The sequence below is a fragment of the Amblyomma maculatum genome, chromosome 2 (genome assembly GCF_055883805.1).
Source record: "Amblyomma maculatum isolate TAMU_Amacu chromosome 2, ASM5588380v1, whole genome shotgun sequence".
NCBI classification, from domain to species: Eukaryota; Metazoa; Arthropoda; class Arachnida; order Ixodida; family Ixodidae; genus Amblyomma; species Amblyomma maculatum.
The window spans coordinates 132,620,836-132,627,597 of record NC_139345.1 but is presented as its reverse complement, the minus strand read 5'-3'; the positions used below and the strand labels follow the sequence as shown (position 1 = coordinate 132,627,597).

Below are 6,762 nucleotides of genomic sequence, written 5' to 3'. Positions count from 1 at the left end.
CATGCAGCAAGGTTGAGATGAAACTCAAAGTCTTTGGGGGTTCTACGGAGCTCGGGGCTCCACTCTCAGAGCCAACCGCCACGCCACTACCTCGGGCCACATCCATGGCGAGCAATAACGACATGTGCAGGAACAACCAGCGGGCCAAGCTGTTTATAGGGAATCTCGATGCTCTTCCGCTGTCACTGCACCATCCGTGCGCTCCAATGTCGCGACGTCGTCTCATGATGCGGTCCGTAAAGATGACAGGGGAGGGGGAAGGAAGTGCCGCCCGGCACGCTTAATCATCATCAGCCGGACTATACCTACTGCAGGGCGAAGGCCTCTCCCATACTCCTCCATTTAACTCGGTCCTGAGCTAGCTGCATCCTCTTAACCTGTCCACCTAACTCTCAGCCGTCCCCTGCTACGGTGGTGGTGAAAACGTTTAATAAAATATGGGGTTACATGAAGGTTGCTGTGGGGTCAGGCTTAGTGCCCTTCCCCTCACAAACACTAGGTGGAGTCCCTAGTACGGGACCTCAGTGGCTTCCGCTGCCGCCATTGCTTGTTTGACCAACGCCTTTTGGGATTTCTGGTCGGAGCAGGCGAGTAGGGTCGCCTCCCAGTCCTCCCGGGTGGTGTTTTGGTTAGGTGCAGAGGCAGGGTTGGAGGGGAACGCCCACACCATGTGGAAAAGGTCCGAGGACATTTCTCCGCAGTGTGGGCACTCCCCGGAGAAGGCACTGTCAAAGTGTTTAAGTGACGCCGGGCACATCATAGTATTCGTAAGGAGGCGAAGAAACACGCGTTCCTCCGCTCTGCTACGCGTTCCTTCCTTTAGAGTCCAACTTGTTGTCCTCTCTTCGCACTACATGCCCTGCCCATGCACATGCCCATTTATTCTCGATTTCCACTAGAATGTAATTAACTCAAGTTGTTTCCTTGACCCAATCTGCGCGTTTCCTATCTCTCAACGTTACACTTAGCAATTTTCGTTCCATATCCCTTTGCGTTTTCCTCAACTTAAGCAGAACCCTTTTTGTTAGCCTTGTTAGCTGTTGCTTGCGGCCCCATCAGCAGCGTTGGCCTGGCGGCTCCGTGGCTCGGCGGAAGGCCACAGCGGTCCCGGCTAAGACGAGGCATCGAACAACAAACCAACGTTTAATACAGCATCTCGTAGGAACGGGCAGAGAAGCTGGCCCAGAGAGAAAACTGACACAACGCTGGTGTCTGGCGTCGTCTCTGCGGCATCTCTCTGTAGTCTCTCTCTCACAGCGGAAACGATAGAAAGGGAGAAATTCATGTCCGACCAAGCTGTGATGACTCAGCCTCGGTGTCGCGACAGAAACTCCTCCACCTCTTGCTGACGGTTGATAGCGACGCTCTCTCCCTCGAGCGTCGAGCTTGGCCAAATGTTGCACACATGCACGCACACACATTACGGCGCATATATTTCTGAAGTGTCGGAGCACGCCCGCGGGAGGAAGCGTTGAGAGGCCGATTGCACGGCGCTGAAATGGCCGGAATGCTCGCTGCTTTGCCTGATGCTGCGCTGGGGCCGCGTCGGTTGTCGCACATGTCGGTGGCGAATCGTAAAAGCCTTCACGTTTCAGCACCGTAGGTGAGTACAGGTAAGATAAAGTTGATGTATACTTTCCTCTTGATAGATACCGGTAAGCTGTTAGTCATAATCAGCAAATACTTGCCAAATGTGCTCTACCAAAACCTTATTCTTCTATCTATTTGCATTTCATGGTGTGGATTTGCGGTTACTACGTGCTACTGAGAGCAAGCAGGAGAGGAGGAAAATACTCTCTAACCAGATTCATTGCGCCGGCCCATTGTTGCCAGTACCGAGTGGGCTGTGCATTCGCACGCTTCGTGCATAGCAGAGCGGCCTTGCAGCTCGGTATACTGTCGTTTGAGAGACTTCAATAACTTTTGTTAGCTCCCCTTTTAGTGGTAATGTCATCGGGACAACCATGCATGTTCGTGGACTGCACAAACGATCAAAGAAATCGCAGGATGATTGCCGAAAGCGTATGTCGGGAACAACAGTCCGGGTGCGGCTGTGATGTTCCTGCTTCACCGCTTTCCAGTCCATCCTGATTTAATTCGCCTATGAACGTTTTGTGTAAGCCATGACACACTTAGTACCAATGACGGACTCATGAATTTGATGCCCATTTTACTTCTTCCGCTGTAGTAAACACGCACGCCGGGCAGGCTGTGCCTCCCACAAGCGCTCCGCGCCAGCGATACGGTGGATCTTTTTCGCCAGCGCCAGAAGAGGGTGCTAAAATATGTTCTTCACATAAACAATATGCCAAGAGAAAAAAAAATTGCGGATCCATGACCCATACCGTGTTATTGATAATTGAAATACAAACAAGTTATTCAACACAGCCAGCTACCGCTGGTGCGGCGCTCAGCTCATCGTCTGCACGCTGGCTCCGCTGCTAGAGCGTCACCGAAATTTACATCTTTCTTTTACTGATAGAATCGGATCGGCAATAAGGCCGTTCCACGAGAGACAATTTACTGTGACACTGAGCAGTTACAAAGCGCCGTCGGTCTGTACACTGTAGTCGGATATCCCTTCGATACGAAACAATTTAGGCCTAGCGACGAGTAGGGAGCAGCGCTCGGCGAGAGTGCCGTCGTTCGCCGCGCCGGCGGGCGGCGCCGCTTTCGTAAGCGCTGCTGTATGTGCTGCGAATTTTTCTTCGTTCATGGTGAAGCTGAGAACGCAGGTTTTTCGACGTTTTGCTCAATAATATGTAATATATTTCGTGCAAACGATGATGCTACGATGGGACGGTTGCTGCGCCGAACGTACGCCAAGGCTGCATACAAACGTCGACGGATGGTACTTTAGACTGCTTCTTTTATGTGCCGTTCTTGAACCATGGTTGAACTTGAAAGTATATATTGTTGAAGCGGGATAGCTCGATCGTATGTTTTTCGCATTCGGTCGCCTACGCACCACGTACTGCATTCGCAAAGCTTCATTCGTACGCGATAGCCGCGGTTAGCGGCATAACCGCGGTAAACGCTGCCCTTGCCTTTAATGCAGAATGAAAGCAGCGCAACATCGAATATAAATATGCACTGTTGAGAGGAAATACACTAAATGAAATGGGTCCCGTTTCACGTTAAATCAATGCGACGATGACTGGAAAGCATCTTTCGTAGAATCTGTATATTCCTCGTTCGGTAGCTGCCCGTACGGTTCATTCGTTTTGTGTTTGTGTGAACAGTTACCATTGCGATTATAAAATATAATCGAAAATACATGTATCGTAAATGATGCAACAGATACATCCTCACAGTTAACTCTGACGAGTTCGGCCTGCGGAAGTGGAGCGCAGTCCTTCGCAGTCGCCCTGGCCGCTAGTGCTGTTTCCGACAGTTGCCATCATGCCATCATGCCAAACAAATGGTGTACAGTTTGCTGGCGCGCTCAAACAAAACGCCAAATAGCAACAAAGTGTAGGATAGCTTTCACGAGCACCGCGAAACAGCACTTTTACGCTGCCGTATCCCAGCATCAACACGCACAGCACAGCCCAAGATGGCGTCAAGGGGACCCGGAGCGGACTTTCCCAGTTTGATTCATACGGGGCGCCGCCATCACACTAAGATGGCTGCGCCCAGGCATTGAAACTAAAATGGTCTTATTCGCCAACTACTTCCAGTGCTTCGCTACCTAACGTAAACGGCTGTTCCGGCCCGAGGCTGTTCATCATTACCTTAGTCTTCCGCATATTTATTTTCATTATCACGCTTAAAAGCCCAGGCACGCTTAAATCTCCTAATGAAACCCCGTAGGGGGAGCCACGGTCGAAACGCGGGAGGAAGAGCGGCGGCGCCGTAGGAGGACAGAGTAGATGGCGCTAGATTTAGTTTATTGATGGGTTTTAAACACGGTAGTTTTAGGCACGCTACGCCAGTCCCTCTCACTCTCGTCCTCTCCGCGGCAGCTCCGGGGGAAGAAGGCCAGTACGGGAAGGATCAACGCCACCTAGACTGGCTCAAGGCCGGGGGGCTGCCTGCGTGACGTAGGCCGGACAGGGCCGCCGTTCGGCGCTAGTGAAGGAGCGCTTCAGCACAGTGCGCATAATAGAGCGCTCAGCCGATTTTTTTTTTCTTCGGCTACGCGTGCAGTAATCTGTTTAAACTCAAGCATTAAAACACAGCAAAGAGCCATGTGTTTTCTACACGCATCGGCGTTTAACTCATTTATTGGTCAGAGTTTGCAGCTTCCGCTTCTTACTCTTGTTGTCCGGGTCAGACACCTTGTCATTCAATCGTCGGCAAAAATTTTTGAGGAGAATGTTTGTGCTGCACCACAACACATATTTCAGCACTTTCTCACTCGTGTATCCCTGTTCTCAGACGTCGAAGTCTGAAGGCTCCTCATCGCTGAGCAGTTGGAGTGTGAGTTCCGCAGCGACTTGGCGCTGGTTTTGGACCTTTATAAATTCTGCTTGCTTGGACAACTCTTCCACCACAACGTAATAGTGAGCCACAGCATTCACAGCTGGCACTGCTGGGTAAACCAGCCTACCCTGTCAATGTCTTTGACAAGAGTGTACATGTGATTGTCAGGCGAAACTGTGACAGTCTTGTCAATTGTCAAGATCTCCTTGCATTTGTCGCATTTCAACCTCTTCGGAGCGATGTGCACCGAGTAAGCAGCCACATATGCAATGACTGGAATTGCATCCTTCAATTTTGACCGCGCCTGTTCGGTCACAACAGTGTTGAAATTTCTGCTTGGCACAGCTGCTTGCATTTGAAGCTCTTCCCAATTTATATTTTTCTCATTGTCAGTTGCAGATACCACGCTCATTTGTGCAAGTGTACTCTGCAGTCGCCACTTGTTATCACATTCATAGATTTACCTTACAGACAAATGATATTGCAAACCAGCCAGTCGTCGGTAACATCCATAGCGGTCTTCTAGAAAGTTGGTCTGGACCTTCCCAAGGAGCACAAAGGACCTATTGAGCTACTCAAAACAGTATCTTATAATCTCAATAAATGCTTGACTCGTCTGGATCAAAGCGCCATGAGTTTCATAAGACAGTGTACAGGCGTCCGCCCTCCTTTCCCACCAGTCCAAGAAATCGCTCAAAAAGTAAAGTCTCGAGTCGAATGGAGAAGGGTAGACGGGTTTTTGATATACATCTCTTAGTCTCAGTCTTTTGAAAGGAGTTTTTTACGTTGACAACTTGCGGCCATTTTACTATTATATCTGTGAAACTGGTAGTTTCTTCGTGGTGTTTTAGGTTGTGTTTGGCTCCAATCACTCGAATCACTCCATTCAAGTCGGATATCTTCTTGGCGATGTAGCGGCGGAATATGCCGTCTTGCTGCCCTAACTGGGGGTTCACCCCGAGTGATGAACATATTTATCGAATAATCCTTGGGTGTGGCATGATGATGCTCCCGTGACTTCGCATGTATTTTTTCGCATGAGGCGATATTGTAAAAAGTATGCAGCAGTAAACCATGAAGCCTGCAGAGTAGCGCCACCGTTCTTTTTTTTTTTTTTTTTTTTTTTTTTTTGACATTAGCTGCACTTGCTCGGTAAGCAGTTGAATCGTCGGGGAGTTATCATCTCCTTGCGCTGCGGTTATTTCGCTCAGAAGAGAAGCGACAGTCTCGCAGATGTCCATATCTGAGCTTTCAGAACTTGAACTCACGGCGCTATCAAAATTTTCCACTCCCTCAAGAAAATCCAGCAGCCGTCGTTTGCTGTCGACCGTCAACGGAACTAGCACTTTGGATCCGAGTAGCTTCACTGGTGCTTTTACGACGTTTACTGTCGGTTTTTATAATAACAGAGTATTTAATCCAAGGAGCCTCATCGTTACAAATGTGAGCCGAAATGACGTGTTCATTGCACTCGATGACATGCCAAAATATCAGCTGCTTGCGCCAAAGCTTGAAAGCTTATTTGCTTCGTCCTCATTCTGGGCAGTGATAATTGACTCCGCGAGCATTTTCTCAAGGGCAGCGGCGTCTAAGCGCATTTGCTTGCTCTCTGGGTCCTCTCGTATAGTCCCTACTCTGGACAGGTAGCATGGGCAATCGGGGAATGCCATCGGTACGGCCTGAGTTCGAAGCCGTAAACGCGAGAGCGACGCGGTCACTCTGCGGCCGGTGGCTTGCTCAATATAGTTTGCTTCTCGAACGATGTCTTCGGCTTTAAAGTGACGTTCGCAGACCTAAACAGAATAAATATACCCTAACATAAGTACGGCTATTTGACATCGCGAGTTATGCGTGACGCATTTATCCTTTACGTGCTGCAAAGGAGTTCTAAGCAAAGCTTGCAACCCCAAGGGTAGAAGCAACTTGCTGGGAAAATAATAAGCTGCAAAAACTGTCTCACCCAAGAGTTTGCTGAAACGACCAGGTTTTCGCGTGGAATTGCACGTATCCAGGCTTTTTTTGCTTCGTCGGCTTTAGGGAACGAGAAGACGTGCACTTTGGGGCCTGTCTTGTAAATGCCATTGCACCACGGCACACAACACTTCCCAGGCATTTCGCAGTTGGTTCTAATTCTGCACAGCCCTGTTCGGCACACATAACACGCGATAAGCACCAATGCCAGTCGCCGTTGCCAGTTCACGCACAGAAATAAAGATTCGAGCAGACGACCACGTTTTTCAGCGACCACTTGAGCGTTCAAACATGCCACTGCAGCCGCCGCGCCGAAGACGACCACATCCTGCATCCTTCACAACATATGCAATTGTATGTCCGGAG

The 6,762-nt window shown here is 49.6% G+C and overlaps 1 pseudogene; it reads right to left on the bottom strand.

The window, feature by feature from the left end:
* Positions 1 to 4,376: 4,376 nt before the first annotated feature.
* Positions 4,377 to 6,538, bottom strand: LOC146199917 (uncharacterized; annotated as a pseudogene).
* Between the last annotated feature and the right edge of the window lie 224 nt (positions 6,539 to 6,762).